The sequence below is a fragment of the Hibiscus syriacus genome, unplaced genomic scaffold, assembly GCF_006381635.1.
Source record: "Hibiscus syriacus cultivar Baekdansim isolate YM2019G1 unplaced genomic scaffold, ASM638163v2 tig00111959_pilon, whole genome shotgun sequence".
Classification (NCBI taxonomy): domain Eukaryota; kingdom Viridiplantae; phylum Streptophyta; class Magnoliopsida; order Malvales; family Malvaceae; genus Hibiscus; species Hibiscus syriacus.
In genome coordinates, this window is record NW_024063223.1 from 344327 (window position 1) to 366024 (window position 21698).

Genomic DNA, 21698 nt, shown 5'->3' on the forward strand with positions numbered 1-21698 from the left:
AGGAAGGATTAGCACCCCCACAACGCCCAAAATTGGTACTAATTTAATTATAAATTGTCTCTATTATTGGAAATTTAAAAATTCAAAAAATATATTTAATTTATAATCTTGTTATTTCAAATTTATTAGTATCTATATTTTTAAATAAGATATTCATTTACTTAGAAATATCAGAAAAGAGCTTCTAGGTGATTTAAGACAGCTCTTTTCTTAATATTAAAATAAATAAATATTAATAAAACATTTATCTAAAAATAATAAAAAATTAAAAATAGATTAACATATATATAATTAATAAAAGTAAAATATTTATTTAGAAATATCAGAAAATGGACATCCAGTTGCTTTAAGACTGCCCTTTCTAATATTTAAATAAATATTAAAATAATAATTTTCCTTTATAAAATATTTTGGTTTTGAAAAGTAAGATATTTATTTATTTAAAATACCAGAACAGGAAATCTAGTTGCTTTAAGACTGTCCTTTTCTTTGATATTAAAAATAAATTATTATTATTTAAAAATATATATATATACACACATACATATATATATATATAAGACTAAAATAATAATAAAATAATAATTAAAGTATTAAAAGTAATAATAAAATAATATTACAAATAAATAATGAATAAATAAAATTAAAACTATAATATAAACACACTTTAACGTTAATAAAATACCATATATAAGCAATCTTTGTAAATGAATATAATAAATACTAAAAGAACTTTATATTTTAATAAATAGTAATATAATAAAGTCAAATAGTATTAATGTCTATTATAATTAAAATGGATGGAAGGGAAAGTAAATTTAAGATACCAATTATAAATAAATGCAAAGAAAATTAAAGTAAGGAAAAATAAAGTCAAAGATACAAACATCAAGGTCATAAGTAATTAAGGAAAATGAAACATTAAAGGTGAATTAATCTTTTATAAATAGTTAATTGACAACAAATTTGGGAAAGTATAAAAATAATTTAAATTAAAATAATTAAATCATATTCATAAATACATAAAATTCATAGTCAACGTTAAGAATTACAAAAATTAGTGATTAATTTATAAAAGATCAAAATTAAGGGACATTATTCGAAATACCATAAAACCTAAATATTATCAGTGTAATTTAACCTATATAATTATACGGGATTAAAATTAAATTTTTTAAAATTAAAAGGATTAATCATGGTATTGTACCTTATGCATATAAATATACAGATAAGACTAAAATAAATAAAATAAAATTCGAATATAATATTAATATGTTCATAAATTGATTTCAGTGGCTAAAACGGAATTTATAAACTTCAGGTGACTGTGCGTGTAGTTTAACTATTTTGAAATTACACCAGACCCTGCCGTTTTGATGAGGGTATAAATAGCCTAAAAACCGGCTCCCTTGAGCCATTTCTTTCATTTTTCCATTTCAGCTTCTCTCTCTAGGAGAGAGAAGCTCTGCCTTCTCTCTAAAACAGAGAGGGAGACCATCGGCCGGAAGCCGTGCTCCGGCACCGTCGACCACCGCCGGCCATCTTTGACGGTGGCTAGAAAACCCCAAAATACCCCCAAAATAGAACTCTAAACGTCCTAAGGCCCGGTCTAAGGTTATTTTAACCTAAAACCCCATAATATATCATAAATCTACGATTTTCACCTTCGACATTTTGGTTCTCCGGTGACGTTTGGGGCTCTCTGACGATAGAGTAAGTTCCTCTCTTCTCTTCTCTTTTATTTTTGTTTTTGGTGGTTGTTTCGTTCTGCTCTGTTGGTTGTTTGCTTGATCTTGGGTTCCTATCACTGTTGCTGTTCTATGTGTTTGGTTTTTTTTTCTGTTTTGCTCGGTATCTCTCAGTTGCTCTCGCCCTTTCTCTTTTGCAGGTTTGGTGGCTTTATAGCCACCATGGTGATGGCCTTAGACCAGTCCAAAAGGGGCTCTTTGGTGAGTCACCAGACTATGGTGGTGACTCACCATAGAGTTGTAGCGTGGAGGGGCAGCTGGATCTTCTGGAGCGTTCTGTTGAAGCGATTGCAGTAGCTTCCTGAGGCGGCTGGGTGGTGGCAGCAAGGGAAGCGGCGACGTGGCCCTAGGGTGATGATACCCCAGGGTTTCCTCTAGAGGCTTTTGTATCGTTGGATCTGGTAAGATCTAACGGTTGAGATTGAGGCGGTTGGCTGTTGAGGTGATGAAACCCTTGTTGGGTTTAGGGTTTCCTACTGTTGGGCCTCTGGGATTTGTAATTGGGTTGGGTTGTTTTTTTTGGCCTGTAAATATAATAATATCAATTAATAATAATAATAATTATTATTATTTTTATAATAATAATAAAAATAATAAAACGGGATAAAAATTTAGTGTCTTCAGTTGCCCCTCTTTGCCCATTCTTATGTTAACAAGAATAGGGCAAAGATGAAAAGACAATAAATTTTTATTCAGTTGACTTCTCTTAATTAAGATGGCAATGTTGAAAAAGTTCTTCTCATTATGAACTCTTCCACTGGGGATGACAATTCATCTCCTTCTGTGATGTAATCTAGCAAAAAGTTTGAACAAGTTCTTCTAATTATGAACTTCTTCTTCGTCAGATGAGTTTTTCTCATTTGAACTTCTTCTGGAAATGCTGATCCTTGAAGGAGGTGTCATTGATTCAACTTCATATGTGATAAATTAAGGTAAGGTTGAACAAATTCTTCTCATTATGAATTTCTTCTCCTTCTTCAGATGAGTTCTTCTCATTATGAACACTTCTGGAAATGTTGATGTTGATCTATCTTCTTCTGTGATAGAGTCAAACAAAGGTTGAACAAATTCTTCTTATTATGAACTTCTTCTTCCTCTTCAGATAAGTTCTTCTCATTATGAACTCTTCTCTGGAAAAGTTGATCCATCGAGTGATGAATTCAAACAAAAAGTTGAACAAATTCTTCTCATTATGAATTTCTTCTTCTTTCTTCATATGAGTTCTTCTCATTATGAACTCTACCTGGTAATGATGATCCATCAAATGATGAATTCAAATAAAAGGTTGAACAAGTTCTTCTCATTATGAACTTCTTCTTCCTTCTTCAGATAAGTTCTTCTCATTATGAACTTTCTCTGGCAATGCTAATCCATCGGGTGATGAATTAAAGCAAAAGGTTGAACAAGTTCTTCTTATTATGAACTTCTTCTTCCTTCTTTAGATGAGTTCTTCTCATTATGAACTCTACCTGGCATGTTGATCCATTGAGTAATGGATTCAAATCTTTGCTAAAAGCTTTGAAGTTCTTGTCAAATATTCAACATGGATAAAATGAATGAAAATGCCCCTATTTGCAAATGTCTAAATATGATGTATGAATGTTAAGTTCATCTTTATTTAATTTCAAAGTGGTGAACTTGGTCATCCTTCACTTGGTCAAAATGTCATTTCAAACTGCATTTATGATTTAGAATAGCAATCTTTGTGTCTTCGTTGCTTCATTTGCATTAAAGTCTCAGAAGAAAATGTTTCATTTATGGAACTCTTGCCGTAGTCAGAACTATGACCTTGATGCCCCATTTTGTTTGGATAAAACCGACTTTCTTTGTATAGACTTGTGTAGAAATCCAATAAAGCTTTTATCTTTGAAAATAGAATCTATCATCTTTGGAGAGAGAATATATCATCTTTGAAGAGTATAGATGTAGATATGTCTGACTCAGCAAATTAATTAGGAGAGTAGCGTCTGTTCTGATTTGACTCTTGAAACACCTCACAAGGAGGATTTATCCTAATTCATTTCATGTCTCCACATCTAATCAGATCTCGAACAAGGCAACTTGGATCATATTATGTCGAGATGCTTAACAACAACTTGTTGTTCAACCTTAGTTGGCTCCACTAGTTTCTTATTGTTAAATTTTTTGTTTCCCTTCTATGGAAAAAAAATCTTCATCATATCTCACTTCTAACCTTTGGGTTGAAGAATACAGACTTTATCTTCCATCAATAAATGGAAACCATATGATCACAACATTGGTTTAGCATCGGAATAACTGGTTCATAAAATGCTTGACAACACATTCATCCAGCTTGTGACTTTTGCACAGATGCTCGTAAAACATTTGAAAACACATTCATCCTTTCCTGTGGCTTCTGCACAGATGCTGGTCAGGGAAGCTCTTTCATAGTGTGTAAATTTTTTTATGATGTCACAAGACCACTTGAGAACAAAACTCGATGGGAATACAAGTGAGCTACTGGTATGACCAAAAAGTTGATCAAATTCATGAGATATGCTAGTGATGAATTGAATAAGAAATAACAACTGATCTTGATATCATCTTGAGCAAGGGCTAGTGTGATATCAATCACGTTTTCTTCCATAATGAATGTTTTAGGAAGTAGAAACACATCAATTATAGGAGCCATAGAATTTTTGTTGCTGCGGATGAAACACACATGATAAAACCCAATTGATTAAAACTCAGTTCATCCTGACTGGCAATGATAACTCCAGTAACAACGGGAATAAGGGTAACATACATAAGTCAAGCCTTTTTCTTCAATGTCATCAAGCAGGCAAAACTAATGTGTAAAACGATTTTGTAACCTCAACATCATAGTTAAGAAGATTGGGTATTTGAAACCATACTTGCTGAGTAAATGTTTGTTCAACAATAGGACCCTAATGCAACTTCCTGATGAATGAAGCAATTATGTATAGTCAGCTCAAATGCCACTGTTTCTCCATTTTCATTCTTCATACCTTTTTGACTTAATGGAAATATTTGCTCAAATCAATGATCTTTCTGTAAGATGATATGAGTTTCAGCATGCCCCAACAACATTGGCTAATACAAACGTTCAAAATGCGCCAACATTCTTGATTCTGATTGAAATGGGCTTTCAGCATGCCCCAGTATTTGCTGATTGTTGATGTGAACTTTCAAAATGCCCCACATGGATCTGTCTGAAGTAACCTTTACAGTGCCCCAATATTTGCTGATACAGATGTTAAAAGTGTGCTCAACCTTACTTCTTGTTGAGATGAGCCTCCAAGAATGCCCAAATATTCATATTGCCGTGAGCCTTCAAAATGCCCCAAATATTCATACTGACATGGGCCTTCAGGATGCCCCACATGAATAATTTATGTCTGAAATGGGCTTTTGAGATGCCCCCACATTTTGCTTTTGATTCACCCTCAATGTCTGTTTGACTTGAATATTATGATCTTTACGAGGTCCAATTTTATATGTGTTGCTCAAATGGTTAAAGCTGCTGACACACTTCTTCCAATAGAAGATAGGAAGCCTTTATGCAATGACCCCAATTACAAGAAAAGGCAAAACTTGGGCTATGATTTTCTTAGAAAAAGAAGAAGAAGGAGTAGCTTGAAAAGAAGCTTCTTAATGAAGACGATCATGCAGTTCATCATCCAAGAAGATGTTATTGAGCCTCTTTATCTCTACAAAGAGAACGTGGCACTTGCTCCAGTTGTATTTGGACTGAAATGTCACGGTACTTATATACTGTAGATCCAGAATTTGTAGATTCGAAGTATTTTTGAGTTGCTGGAAAAGGGGCTACATTCATAATCTGCCAATTGATAACAGATTTCCTCTTATTCCACTTCCTCCACGCACCATACATGATGCTTTTCCATTGACAACAAACTGGTGACATTCCTTCGAGTGTCCAAAAGTATGTTCTTGATGAATGCCGAAAATGGAATCTGGTATGGGGTTGGAAGGAATAAAGTTGTTCCACTTGAACCTGATGAGGTGGAAATGCTTCTAGGTTTCCCTAAAAACCATACATGAGGAAGAGGATCTGCTAGAGACATGTTCCATGATGGTATCAATGTCCTGTCTCTTTTCTCTGGGATTAGTGATGCAGAGGTTGCCTTCTACTATCTTGGCATACCTTTGAAAAAGATGCGCAAGAACTAAATGATGATCGGTTGGAGCAATTAATGAGTAGATTTGGTGAATTTAACCTTGTTGTTGGTGGCATCCAGTGTAACAACCTTACTGGAAGAAATAAACATCGTCTGGATGAACTATAATATTTTTATTGCTGTATTTTTTTACAATGACTTCTACAGCGACTGTCTCTTTTGCTGCTCCAAAACATGTACTGCCATATCCCATTCTTCCCGAACCATGGAAAGGTTTAGCTGAAATGGGCTTCCAGTATGTCCCTTTAGCACAAGGTAATCATTCTTGATGAGTTGCTAATAATGTCACAAGAGAGGGCATTATAAGTTTAATTCTCCAGACTTTCTGGCTTCTCAGACTCCTTGCCATCAAGAATGTGAAATGCTTCATCTTTTTGGCAGCACTTTCTTTTTCTACATTAGAAGTAGAATAAGCGGCAACTTGCTTCAAGGACCTTCCTCATTTGAGACTATCCTGTTTGAAAATGTTTTTTCTCCTTTCTTTATCAAAGAATGAAAGAAATTTTGTAAAGTATTGCCTATTTCAGGTTCACAATAGAATCCAATCATAAGACATGAAATTAATGAATATCAAATAAATCAACTACTCTTTTAAATCATTCAAAAATCATAGTCCTATGACAAATGTCAAAATTATTGACTGATTTAAGGTGTAGGTTGATTCTAGTAAAGTAAGGTCTCTCAGGTTAGTCCAGCATATATGTCTCTTTGGGCTTCCATTATCTTGAAGAAATGGTCGTTATGCTCATCTTATAAAGATACTTCTCGTTGTTATGCTCATCTCGTAGAGATACTTCTTGTGTCTGACTCTCATAAACATCTTTGGGATGTGTGGTGCTTCTTTAAGAGCTTAAGATCGTCTCTTATGTCATTGTTGCACCATTTAATATTCGATTCGCCTTTTCAGGTTTTCAACTCGAATCCTCCTTTGGTTTTAAGATGTTATTCAAAATTTACATCTTGAACCCCCCTTTTATCATTTTTCATATCATGCATTAAAGATATAATATTTCCTTTTTTTTACTTCTTGTTGAATATGAATCTTTGAATTAATTGTACTTGATCAATCTTGTAACTTGAGGCTCCATGAGTCACCCATCTTAGTTCAATTTTTTCCTTTTTTTTTCAAGTATAATATTTCTTGACAGAATCTGAGTTTATTTGGTTTCTCAGAACTTTCCCATTCATTTCTACAAAAATCAATGCTCCTCCAAAAAATGCCTATTTTTTACAATATTTGACCCTTCCAAATTAGACATCCATTTCTCACGGAAATCTTTATGTATAGGCAAGATCTTTTTAAACATTAGATCACCCTCTTGGAACTCTCTCGGATGTGATCTTTCATCATCTATTTCTGATGCATCTGCTGAGCTTGGATCCCTTCAGCCTCCTGTAATTTTAGCTCCTTTAAGATACAAAGTGATGGTATCTCAAATTGGTAAGACTAAACAATAAGGTGTTGCCCCAGTGATGTTTGAACAGTATTTTGATATGTATATAAAGAAAAAGGTAGCTTCTCATGCCAATCCTTGTAAGTTTCAGTGATCTTTGTAATGATCATCTTAATGTTCTTATTTGCTCCTTCAACTGCCTCATTCATCTTTGGGCGATATATCAATGAGTTTGCATACTTAAACTGTGCACAAAGTTCAGTCGTCTCATACATAGAAGTCTTTGTGAAAAGATGTATCTCCAGGGGGGTGAATATTCAAGATTAACTTTCATTTACATGAAAACAATGTAATTAATGCATGATATATTTACTTAAATCAATTTCTTCTTTGAGTATGCTCCAATCACTCGAAATTATCTTCGATAAGATGGTCCATAATGCCTCATCTCGTATCTTCTTGCAGGAAGATTCACGGATAATTGAAAGTTTGGTTCTTTTGAGGTCATTTGGTTTATGATGGTTTTGTATTTGGAAGGACAAAAGTGTGACTTTTGAAGTTGTGTATATGGTGAAAGGTAGTATCATAAACCAGTAAACATCTGGATTTGGTATCTCAAAAATAGGTAGAGATATTTCTTCAGAGTCTCAGATAATCGTAGTGTCAGGATTTGGTTTTGTATGGATCGAGTAATTGGCGTTGGATGGGATATGGAAGATATAATTTTACCACTTGCCAAAGATCTATAACTCTTGAAAAATTAAAAGAATATTTAATCTACTTGATACTAAAGAATTTCAAGATTAAAACTTAATTCCTTGCTCATAACCATAAAAGCAACACAAATTTATTTATTGCACAAAGGGCGGAGAAAAGGAACAAAAAACAAGTTCAAACAAGATGTTGAAAGTAGAAAGGTACTACAGTGGTAGATATCAACTTCCACTTGTTTATCTATCATGCCTCATTATAATGTTAGGTGTATAATAGGACTAAGGTTTTTGTCCTCATTTGCCCCCCATTTATTGATCATCTTTTGTGTCAACTTCTTTGGATAAACCCTCAAATGCATAAATCTTTGCTTCTTCCTGATCAGTCACTATCATCATCTTCTTCTTCCCCTAGTGGAAATTGGGCTCAATTTTATATTCAGAACAGTTTCCTTTGGTGATGAAAGTTTTGTTCTGATTCTGAATGCATCTTGTAGCTGTGATTAGAGTAGTATTCACCAGACTCTTTATATTGCCCACTGCTTCACTTGTCCTCAGAACATCTGATACAAATGTTTGAGGTTTCTTCAGAGTTACATTTTTCCCATTTATTCTTAAACCGGTGGGCCAATCTCGAATTACCTCTCTTTTCATTTATTTCTCATTCTTTAGTATCAGAGAAGTATCAGGAGTTGAATCTGTCATACATACTTCATATTCCTCAATTTTGCCTTTTTTCTTTTCAATATCTTTTGTTGTATGATCTTCATTTGCCTTGACCGTGTTAACTTCATTTTGGGGTTTGAATCCCGATTGTTTGATCAAAATGGATTGACTGTTAACATCCACTCTTATGATTTTATGAACCAAAAGGTCTTGAACTTGTCTTTTGAAGTTACCGCAATTCTCGATGGAGTGTCCTCGAATTCCAGCATGATATTCACAAAAGACTTTCTCATTATACCATCTCGGGTAAGGAGGCAACAAAGGCTTAGCCTGACATGGGCCAATAAGATGGGCTTTGAGTAACCCAGAATATAACTTGTTGCATGCAACTGAAGGAAACTTGGGTAGAATCTCCCCTTACATCACTGTCACATTACAATTGTTTTCTTTGCTTTCTTAAAGACCTTGTGACTGGTGATCTAGATGTTTGCTTTGTTTAGCTTTCTTCAATGGTACTGAAATTTCTTCTATGCTTCTCTTCAACTTGATCTTTGTCTCATCTTCTGGGGTCATACCCAATTTTTGGAGATTTATCGAATTTCCACATTCCCTGGCAAAGTTCTGGTCATTTGTTTCCATTGTATCATTTACATTATTCATAATCCCCTTCAAATCTTTCACAACAGGATCCTCTAAGGGTTTCTCTCTATGGATTACAATATTCACCAGGTCTATCAATTTGGTCAGTTGTTCCTTTGAATCCTCCTGGAACTTTTTTACTTGATCAATCATCTTTTTTTGTGTCTCGATAAATTGCTCTTGTAGTTTCTCGATTCTACCAACCCTTGCTAAAATCTCATTCATGGCTATTATCATTCTTTAGGAAGACCAAGTTAACTCCACTTTGATTCTGTCATGAAATTCTCCACGAATTATTCCACGTTGTCATGATTAAATGCATGTAGAATAGTTTGAAATAAAATGTAATTATGCAAATATGCAAATGCAAAAATGAAATATAAATATAAACGTAAAAAATGAAAAAAAATGCAAATGTAAATATGTGAATGTAACAATAAAAATGCAAATTGTGCAATACAAAAGAAAACATAAAAGTATAAATGAAAATGTAAAGATGCAAAATGCAAATGCATGTATGAAAAGGTATCACTCAAGAGTGATCATCTTAGAACAGATTTCATTGAACACAAAAGTTTCCGTACATCAAACAAAACTTTTACATATAGGGGACAACTTTTAGTCCTATTTTCAACAAAACTTTACATATAGGGGATAACATTCCCTCCTAACTTCTCTAAAGCCAAGTTAGTCTATCAGCTTATGGGCCATATTGCTTGTCTGGACTGCATCTTTTTCCATATTCTCTTTTTCCTTTATATTCTGTGTCACTTCTCGAAGTTGCTCATTTTCCCTTGTAAGAGAACTTTTATGTTCAAGAAGTTATTGGACAATATATTCATATATGTTGTAGTTCTTTTTCAGCTTGGTGACCCCTCTTATCTATTCTTCTGGAGTGTTTCCTATGCCAGTATTTTGAAAGGCTTGACTGATCTTTTGGAAATCTGCATGCATAATTTCCACTTCTGTGCTCAATTTCTTATTTTGTCCATTCAAGTCCTTCAAATAACATTCTTGAGCTTTATAAAAACCTCCTATACTCTGAATGCCCTGACTGATGCTCTTATTATAAACTGCTTTTGGTATCAATCTGGTAGGATCTTTGTGGAGTACTTTTGGTATTAATATAACGTGATCTTTATGTGCATTGCTCGCTTCTATCCTCAGAGTTTCTTCAGGATGCCTTTCCTTGGCCGCATCATATTTTGTTTGATCATAAAACTTTTTGTCCATTTACGATTTCTTTCCAATTTGATGAACAGTCTTTCAAGTCAACACCTTTTGGTTATGCCATGATCATGCAATGCAGACAAAAGAATATAAACAAATTTAGAGCAAACAATATGTATGAGAAAAATGAGAAATGAAAAAATAAATTGGTTAGTACCAACTGATGGAAAGAAAAATTCTATCTATAAAGGTATAAATCCTAACCTCATGCTTTCTAGTTCCATGCTTTGTTTAGAAAAATTAACCTAACTACATGATTTCTAATTCGCATGCATTTATTAAAAAAAGGGAAAAAATCAAATAAATTAAAAAACAAAAAATTAGAACTTATTTCTCCCTTGTGTACACCTACGGACAGAGGTTCAGTACTGTCTTAGATCGAGTGAATTTCTAGGGTTTATTATATGCAGGGTTTTAGTTCTAAGAGTAAATGTACCTGAATTTTCATTGTTAGTGCCCCCTTGGGCAGCTAACCCTCAATCCTAGTCCATCACAGACTAAAGTGGATTAAGTTTAATTCGAGGGAATACACTTCTCGATGCCTGACACGGAGAATAAATTCTCACAAAGACAGAGAGCATATGAACCCCGAAAGCTTGATTATAAAACTTATGTTATGCAATGCAAGTGTTGTGTGTGAGGAGAAATGTTCAAACCTCTAACAAACAAATAAATAATGAAATTTAACACTTGAAAATAAAATAAAGATATTAATAAAAAAATATATAAAATATTATGAAAATAATAAGTATATATATAAAAAATTTGAAAGGAAAGAGTTATAAATATATGAATTTTTAATTTCTAATTGATAGAGACAATTTATAATTAATTTCAAAGCTTGACCTTCATCCCCAGTGGAGTCGCCAAGCTGTCGTAACCGTTTTGTCCGGGTAAGAAATTATTTACTTGGCGGGAAAAGTAATGCGAATAAATGGTTTTTAAAATGTTTAAGGAGTCGCCATCGACCTTTTGGGTCAGGTAGGTCGAATACCTAAAATTATCTTTTAAAAGAGTTTTTAAGAAAACATCAGTTAAAAGATAAACTGGTCTGCGTTTTAACCAAAAATTCGTTCTTTTCAATAATAAAAAGGGATTCGTGGTCGATTACGTTTGAGGAAGGATTAGCACCCCCACAACGCCCAAAATTGGTACTCATTTAATTATAAATTGTCTCTATTATTGGAAATTTAAAAATTCAAAAAATATATTTAATTTATAATCTTGTTATTTCAAATTTATTAGTATCTATATTTTTAAATAAGATATTCATTTACTTAGAAATATCAGAAAATGGCTTCTAGGTGCTTTAAGACAGCTCTTTTCTTAATATTAAAATAAATAAATATTAATAAAACATTTATCTAAAAATAATAAAAATTTAAAAATAGATTAACATATATATAATTGATAAAAGTAAAATATTTATTTAGAAATATCAGAAAATGGAAATCCAATTACTTTAAGACTGTCCTTTCTTAATATTTAAATAAATATTAAAAATAATAATTTTCCTTTATAAAATATTTTGGTTTTGAAAAGTAAGATATTTATTTATTTAAAATACCAGAACATGACATCTAGTTGCTTTAAGACTGCCATTTTCTTTGATATTAAAATAATTATTATTATTTAAAATATATATATATATATATTTATAGACTAAAATATAATAAATATATTAAAGTATTAAAGTAATAATAAAATAATATTACAAATAAATAATGAATAAATAAAATTAAACTATAATATAAACACTTTAACGTTAATAAAATACCATATTAGCAATCTTTGTAAATGAATATAATAAATCTAAAAGAAATTTATATTTTAATAAATAGTAATATAATAAAGTCAAATAGTATTAATGTCTATTAAATTAAAATGGATGGAAGGGAAGTAAATTTAAGATACCAATTATAATAAATGCAAAGAAAATTAAAGTAAGGAAAAATAAAGTCAAAGATACAACTCAGGTCATAAGTAATTAAGGAAAATGAACATTAAAGGTGAATTAATCTTTATGAATAGTTAATTGACAACAAATTTGGGAAAGTATAAAAATAATTTAAATTAAAACAATTAATCATATTATAAATACATAAAATTCATAGTCAACGTTAAGAATTAAAAAATTAGTGATTAATTTATAAAAGATCAAAATTAAGGGACATTATTCGAAATACCATAAAACCTAAATATTATCAGTGTAATTTAACCTATATAATTATACGAGATTAAAATTAATTTTTTTAAAATTAAAAGGATTAATCATGGTATTTTACCTTAAACATATAAATATACAGATAAAGACTAAAATAGAATAAAATAAAATTTGAATATAATATTAATATGTTCATAAATTGATTTCAGTGGCTAAAATGGAAGTTTATAAACTTTAGGTGACTGTGTGTGTAGTTTAACTATTTTGGAATTACACCCAGACCCCGCCGTTTTGATGAGGGTATAAATAGCCTAAAAACTGACTCCCTTGAGCCATTTCTTTCATTTTTCCATTTCAGTTTCTCTCTCTAGGAGAGAGAAGCTCTGCCTTCTCTCTAAAACAGAGAGGGAGACCATCGGCCGGAAGCCGTGCTCCGGCACCGTCGACCACCGTCGGCCATCGTTGACGGTGGCCGGAAAACCCCAAAATACCCCCAAAATAGAGCTCTAAACGTCCTAAGGCCCAATATAAGGTTATTTTAACCTAAAACCCCATAATATATTGTAAATCTACGATTTTCACCTTCGACGTTTTGGTTCTCCGGTGACTTTTGGTGCTCTCCGACGACAGAGTAAGTTCCTCTCTTCTCTTCTCTTTTATTTTTGTTTTTGGTGGTTGTTTCGTTCTACTCTGTTGGTTGTTTGCTTGCTGTTGGGTTCCTCTCTCTGTTTCTGTTCTCTGTGGTTGGCTTTTTTTTCTGTTTTGCTCGGTATCTCTCGGTTGCTCTCGCCCTTTCTCTTTTGCAGGTTTGGTGGCTTTATAGCCACCATGGTGATGGCCTCGGACCAGTCCAAAAGGGGCTCTTTGGTGAGTCACCAGACTATGGTGGTGACTCACCCTAGAGTTGTAGCGTGGAGGGGGCAGCTGGATCTTCTGGAGCGTTCTGTTGAAGCGATGGCAGCAGCTTCCTGAGGCGGCGGGGTGGCAGCAGCAAGGGAAGCGGCGACGTGGCCCTAGGGTGATGATACCCTAGGGTTTCTCTGGAGACTTCTGGACCGTTGGATCTGGTAAGATCCAACGGTTGAGATTGAGGCAGCTGGCTGTTGAGGTGATGAAACCCTTTTTGGGTTTAGGGTTTCCTACTATTGAGCCTCTGGGATTTGTAATTGGGTTAGGTTTTTTTTGCCTGTAAATATAATAATATCAATTAATAATAATAATAATAATTATAATAATAATAAAAATAATAAAACGGGATAAAAATTTAGTGTCTTCAGGCTAGATTTAGGTGAAGGATCGGTCACCTAACTGATACCATATTGAAAATAGGGCTAATGTAAAGTGAAGTAAAAGGAATTGGGTGAGGAAATAAATTAAATGACAAAGGAAAGAAAAAGTGAAAAACTTCAGTGTCATATATTCAAGTAACAATAGATTGCAAGTTTAATATGTATATATAGTAGGTGAGAACAAGTATTTAATTTAAACTAAACTACTTAGTAGTTATCCTTATCTAACTTTCTAAGAGTTAATTTAAACTAAACTACTTAGTAGTTATCTTTATCTAACTTTCTAAGAGTTAGTGTTATATTAAAGTACTAATTAATTATCCTTATCTATTGCATAACCTACAGAACATTAAGGCAGCTCCTTGTGAAAAGGTACCTCTTGAGGTGGCAACTATTCGCGAAAAGGTACAATTTCACAAATTTTGACTTAGGACATAATTTGAAGTGTCCTAAGTGGTGATGATGATGGTGCAGCTCCCCAGCTATGAGCTCACGGCCTCTAGACAACTTCTCACCAATTTGATCCTTATGCTCTCTTAATCGTTCCCATGTAAGTATCCTTGCTGTTTCATGCTCCATTTAGCTCCAATGTAGCTCCCAAGTATTGGCCGAATGTGCCTATATGCATAACATAAAGAAATAAACTAAGTATATGAACTTATATAATGTATAATATAAGAATATGAACTATAGGTTATTTAATATTCAATATGTAACATATTAAACAACCTATTATCTAACGGTTCTTTCTCATTAAAAGATTTAAAAATATTAAGCACTTATGAGAAAATGCTTCCCTGAATTGTTTTGCCTTTGCACGAGTGATAGGTCTTTCAAGCATGACTTCAGGATCCATTTGTGTTGTTGTGATCACATCATATTGTCTGCATATGCAGACAATATTTACATTAGAACGATTACAAGAGCAACAAAATCTGCATAAAATGATAGAAAAATGAAAAAATAGACTTTATTTGTATCGACAAAATTTACTTTCACATATGCAATTAAATGCTTTAACCGGATGATTTTTATCATCCAAGTAGATGCCATAATCCTGCAATCAATCAATCGGAAATGATTAATTGCATTGAACAATAAAATAAAAATAAATAAAAAGGAAATAACTTTTTTTTTATGGAATACATTACACTAATCATCATTGAATTTTACTATCTTCTATCTTTTCTATTTCAATCAATTTACTTTAAATTCGTTCAATTTCTTTACTGAACTTAACAGTTAACATAATTAGCATTTTTGATTACTCACCCGTTTTCTCACTAAATTACGTTATAAATAAACTGTTATATAAATGTAAAACAACGTCCTTTTGGTAAAAATTTTATTTTTCTAAAACTATGTCGTTTTAATACTGTTAAATATTTAACCGCTGAATAATAAAAAATGCTAATTATGAGAAAATTAAATGAATTTAAAGTAAAATGAGTAGAATAAGATAGAGTAAATTCAGCGGTGATATGTATAATTTACCCTTTTTTATTTTACACAAGTCAATTCTTCAGCCGCTTCGATACCTCTGGCCGTTAAAAAAGCCAGCTGTTTTTCAGTAGAAAGAATATCAACAACTTGTAAAGCCGATGAAAATTAAAAAAAGAAAAAGAAGAATATAAGTTTAATTACTAAAATCACACATGATAATAATGATGATCAGGAATCTCGATCTCCACCAGAAACTCCACCAAATTAGAATCAACATACCTGAAATCATATTTAATATCCATTTCGGATTACGTTTTCTGGGGAAAAAAACATGCGAATATACCATAACAAATGGAATAATTGAACGAGTTACCTGTGGTTGATAAATCTGACCCAGTTGCCGTACTTGGTTGCATCCAAACAAAGAGCTTCTTCATCCTTGAGAACACGCTCAGAGCTCCAATCTGCATCCAATAACACAGGATACGTATGCTCTTCCTCTCCACTTCTCTGGTTATTTATCAAATGCAGCTCATGGTTGGTTACAATCTCCCCCACGCACTCGCGCACGAATGTCCCTTTCTTCAGTGCATTCACAGCTCGAAGCCCCCAGCCCTTCCCTTCTGGGGTGCTGAACACCTAAACACACCGACCAATTAGAGATATAGGACAGAATCGGCAACAACAAAGAAGAAACTAACCTGCAAAGAAGCTGTGATGCCTCTTTGAACCACACGGTTCCCACATCTCTTGCTGCAGCCGCACTTGTCCCAGCATTCTTTGATGAACTTCCTCATAAGGTGTCCCTTGCATGCCCTCTTCCTTTTGTACTTCTCCAAAGGATTTTTCTCCAGAGGGCAGTTTTCACAGAAATAAAAGTGCTGTCTTTTTAGCTTCCGTTACATAGTTATGGCTTCCTCTCATAGAGTAAAATAGTGGTTGTGGCATCTGTCGTGGTTGCGATTGCGGTGCCGCGGTTGCGGATGCTGGAACGTTACGTAACGTGTTGCGGCTGTCGCGGGCGTAATTTCTTCCTCAAAAATCACAATACTTCTAAAATATTATATTTATACATTTTACAACTACATTTTAATATAGTGTTATCATTTGACTCTCGTGCATGGTAGATAATAACAATAGGTAAGAGACATATAAATAATCTCATTAAAAAACATATCAAAGTTCTCATATTTTAACATAAGAAAATTCATTTTACATAACTTAAAAAGAAAAAAATAAATAAATACAAATACTAAGTTCTATTTTTTCACCACCAAAATGAATGGCGTGGTGGATCTAAAGCATTTTCATCTTCATCATTATTTTGGTTTTGATTCCTTCATATTCCATATGAAGACATCACATTGTGTGCATCATAAGATGCATCATTGGTAGGAAACATATTGTATGATAAATGATGATCAAAATATCCATAACTTGGATTTTGTTCAAGGTAAGGTGGATAATATGCATTTGGTTGGTTGGAATGAGAACCCTGAGATGATTCACTAATTTCATTATCATTTGTAGCTAAACTATATGATGATGAACCTGCAAATGAATCATAAAAGTGTTCTCTCGTCCTCCTATGAGTTCTATCATCCTTATCTCTTTTTTTTTTGCAAACCAATAGATGTATTTGTTCCATACAAACCTGAATCATCAACATAAGAATATCTGGACGTACGTTGATCTCCATAAAAAGTATTGGAATAAGTGTGTACTTATTCTGGTTGGTACATACCTTCATTATCACCACCATGATCATCACCACCACCACCATCACCATCATCACCACCACCACCACTTCATGTTGATAGTTGAACACTTTCATCATTAGATGGAGTAGGTGAAATGTCATGCATATCTTCACCTTGAGTTTCTTTATCTGTTTCATTAAGTAACTCTTTAGGAAACCATGAGAAATTTTGTTCACTATCGAGCGTAGCATCTTATATTTCTTCAACCCATGCATTAGTGGGTCATCTTCAAAAAATATTATCAAGATTGATTGGATTAAAACCAATTTCTAGCTCTTGTGCACTTTTTCTTTTCGTGTGTTTTAGCTTCAACCTCATATTATAATGGACATAAACCAATTTTTAAAGCTTTTTATGCTTGAGCCTATTTCTCTTCTTTGTATGGATCATACTAAATGTACTCCAATTGCGCTCACAATTTGAAGAAGAGGTTGTTTGACTCAAAACTCTGACAGTAATGCGTTGAAGTTGAGGTGCGCAATTTCCATAATTGATCCATCATTCACCTAAAAAACAAAAAGATTACGATATAATTCATAAAGTATTTATAAATATATCATCATTATCTACAAAACTATAAAGATTGAATTCTTTTTATTTACCAGGGTTAGTCTTCAAAATTGCAGCTTGAGCTAATGATGTTCCAAAAGAATCCATTTTATCTCGATATAACAATAACTATAAATAAATGAATTAGTAGTTAAAACATGATAATATATAAGTTCTCTCAACAATTTAAAGTATATAAAATACATATCTGGTTCATTTCCAAAATTTGATCATTCAAGTTGGGCTACATCCTTTGTATGACATTTCTCATCCCATTCACGGTTTCATAAATCACATCACTTGTGGAATTGCCTCCGTATAGAAATTGTGGATTAAGAAATATCATATATAAAAATAATATAATAAATATTTAAACAACATATCACAATTTAAATTTAAAAGTCTTATAATGTACCATAAGAATGCAAATCATTGTGAAGTTGATTGTTCCATCAACTTTCAATTACTTCCTAATATTTCTAGTAATATCGAAAATCTCTTCGAATCGCCAATTTTGTTATATCCATAGATTAATAAATAAAACCCATAGTCGGTTTTTAATCACCATCACACATCCTTAATACTTTAACCAACGGTTCTTGGATTTTTAAGACATCAATCGCCTTTTCCAAAACTGAGTGGAGTTAATGACTTCCATCATCTCTAATCTAACTGTTTTTCTTGCATACTTGGACCTTTTCCATTCTGAAGAAGTCACAATTTCTATGAGTGCTTGTTTGCATCTAACAATGCTCTCCAAAGCAATGAAATTGGTAGCAAATCTAGTAATCCTGGCCGTAAGAGTTCTATACCTTTGGTATACCTCTTCATATAATCAATTGTCCATGTATGATTGTATATGAAAGAAGTGATCCTTTTTGCTTGATCTAAGACATTTTTCACACCTTTTTTGTTACCAATTTCTTCCAAAATAAGATTCAAGCAATAAGCAGAACATGCTGACCTATACATGTGCCTTCTCTTTTGCATCAACATCTTACCACCAACTTTATTGCTGCTTCATTATCTCTAACAAATTGAACAATAAATTCTTCACAAATTTCATCCACCATTTTCTCAATTATATCAAAATAATACTTAGTAGTACGAGAGGTAACACTGCTAGCATCAATTGATTTTCTAAAGATGATACCTCTAGGACTATAAATCAAGAAATTGATTATATGTTGATTTCTAGTCCCTTTCCATCCATCACACATGATGGTCACACCTCTTTCTTCCCAGATAGGCTTAAACTCTTTCACCCATAAATGTATTTTTTTGTACTCTTCTTCTAAATACACTCCTGTCACCTCATAAGCTGAAGGACCCTAACTGATTTTCTAACTGCAGCTACAACTTGAAGTAGGAGCTGTTGAAATGGTGACTCTGTAATTATTGTCGGTAAAGCTTCATGCAATATTAATTTTGAAATTGCTTTTCCTAGCTTTTGTCTTGCATTTTTCAAAAAGCTTGCAGTGAGTTTTGGTTGCTTCGAACTCTTTGATTTTTCAAGAATGGGATCCATATTTGCCATTCTAGCTCCAGGAGAGTCATAATTACTACACTGATGTTCCCTCCAACTTCTTCTAGAATCAGTGGTACTGAATGATCTTCTGAATTCTCGAGATCCAGAAGTACTACCTCCCCTAGGTTCATTAACTGGGTCTTCACCAGTTCTTGCTCTTCGACGTTGTCTTTCTTCCCATTCCATTTTGGATCTTATACTTTCTTGTCTTGCAATAGTCAAGTCTTCATCATCAGAATCACTGTTATCATAATTTCCATGATCACCTAATCTTATTCTTTCCTCTAATTCTTCTTTCCTCTTATGCTTCAAAGCTTTTCATTGTGAAATTCCTGCAATTGTTGAGCAATGTTTTTTCTAACTTCGGCCGAGACATTTGGACAAGGTGTTACATTCCCTTTTTTTGCAGGCAAATGCTCTTTCAATCTCATTATTCCTCCTTTAATACTTTATCACAAAATATTTATTTAACATTATTACGATGACATTCCACAGGTTCTCCTCACCTCAAACCATAATCATCACTAGGAGCTTCACATTCTTTACTTTTTGAACGTGACATTTTTTCTTATACTTACACATAAACCAATTTGATAGAAAGTCTTAATGACCAATTAGACATTCTTTATATATTTTTAAACAAATAAAATAAATTTATGACTAACACCAAAAGATATAATAATTTCATAACAATCCTATAATAATCCTAAATTCAACTAATAAGATAAATTTAAATTTTAAACTAAATAATAAACAAAATAATGATAATATAACTTTCTTGTTTCACTTCAATGTTGAGTTAAGATGAACCACGAACAAGACTTAAAGTTGGAATGAAAGGGGAAAATTTGATCTCTTAAAATGGTGTAGAAAAAATAAATTTTTTGAAGAACTTATCTCTTGAAAATGTGGAGAAGATGAAGATGAAAAGTTTACACTATGAAAATAAAGTTTCTCCGGAGGTTTAGTTGTGAGGCGGTTAAAAACCGGCTAAAAAAAGACGTGACTGGTTAAACAAGTGACCAGTAACGATTAATAATGTAAACGGTTAAAAAAATAGGTGCTACCTATTACATTAAACTACCTACCAGTTTTTTTGAAGGTTACTAATAATGTAAACGGTAAAAAAAAATAGGCGTTACCTATTATATTAAAACACCTACCAGTTTTTTTAAAGATTACTAATAATGTAAACGGTAAAATAAAATAGGCGCTACCTATTACATTAAACTAACTACCGTTTTTTTAAGGTTGCTAATAATGTAAACGGTAAAAAAAATAGGCGCTACCTATTATATTAAAATACCTACCGATTTATTTAAAGATTACTAATAATATAAATGGTAAAATAAAATAGGCGCTACCTATTACATTAAACTGCCTATCGGTTTTTTTAAGGTTGCTAATAATGTAAACGGTAAAAAAAAGTAGGCGTTACCTATTACATTAAAATACCTACGGTTTTTTGAAGGTTGCTAATAATGTAAACGGTAAAAAAAATAAGCGCTACCTATTACATTAAAATACTTAACAATTTTTTGAAGGTTGCTAATAATGTAAACGGTAAAAAAAAATAGGTGCTACCTATTATATTAAACTACATATCGATTTTTTTTAAGGTTGCTAATAATGTAAATGGTTAAAAAAAGGCGCTACCTATTACATTAAAATACCTACCTGTTTGTTTAAATATTGTTAATAATGTAAACGATAAAATAAAATAGGTACTACCTATTACATTAAAATATCTACCGGTGTTTTTTAAGGTTGTTAATAATGTAAACGGTAAAAAAACTAAGCGTTACCTATTACATTAAAATACCTACTGATTTTTTTGAAAGTTGCTAATAATGTAAACGGTAAAAAAAAATAGGCGCTACCTATTACATTAAACTGCCTACCGGATATGTTGAAAGTATCGATACTTTTTAAATAAGTATCGACACTTTTGAAATTTAAAAGAAAAACAGTAATAGCACCTATAAAGTATAGATACTTTATAAAAATATATCGATACATAATAATATAACAGGTAAAAATATGACAAAACCAGTTTCATTATGACAAAACCGGTAAAGAGCTACCGGATATATTGAAAGTATCGATACTTTTTGTACATGTATCGAATCTTTGTTGAAAGTTATATAATTTATGTTTCAAAAATTTTTAATAGTGCTTCATGTTTTCCTCCTACAATATTAATTTAATAATTTCATTTACACAAAAAATTATTTGATTTTTTAGATATTTTATAAAATATTATTTGGAATTTAAATTTAAAAATTTTAACCAAAGATAATAATAAATATGTGATATCTATGTTTATTATTTTTAATTTAATAATAATGTATAGCGTAACATAAAAATAAATCATTATACGATTATAATTACTAA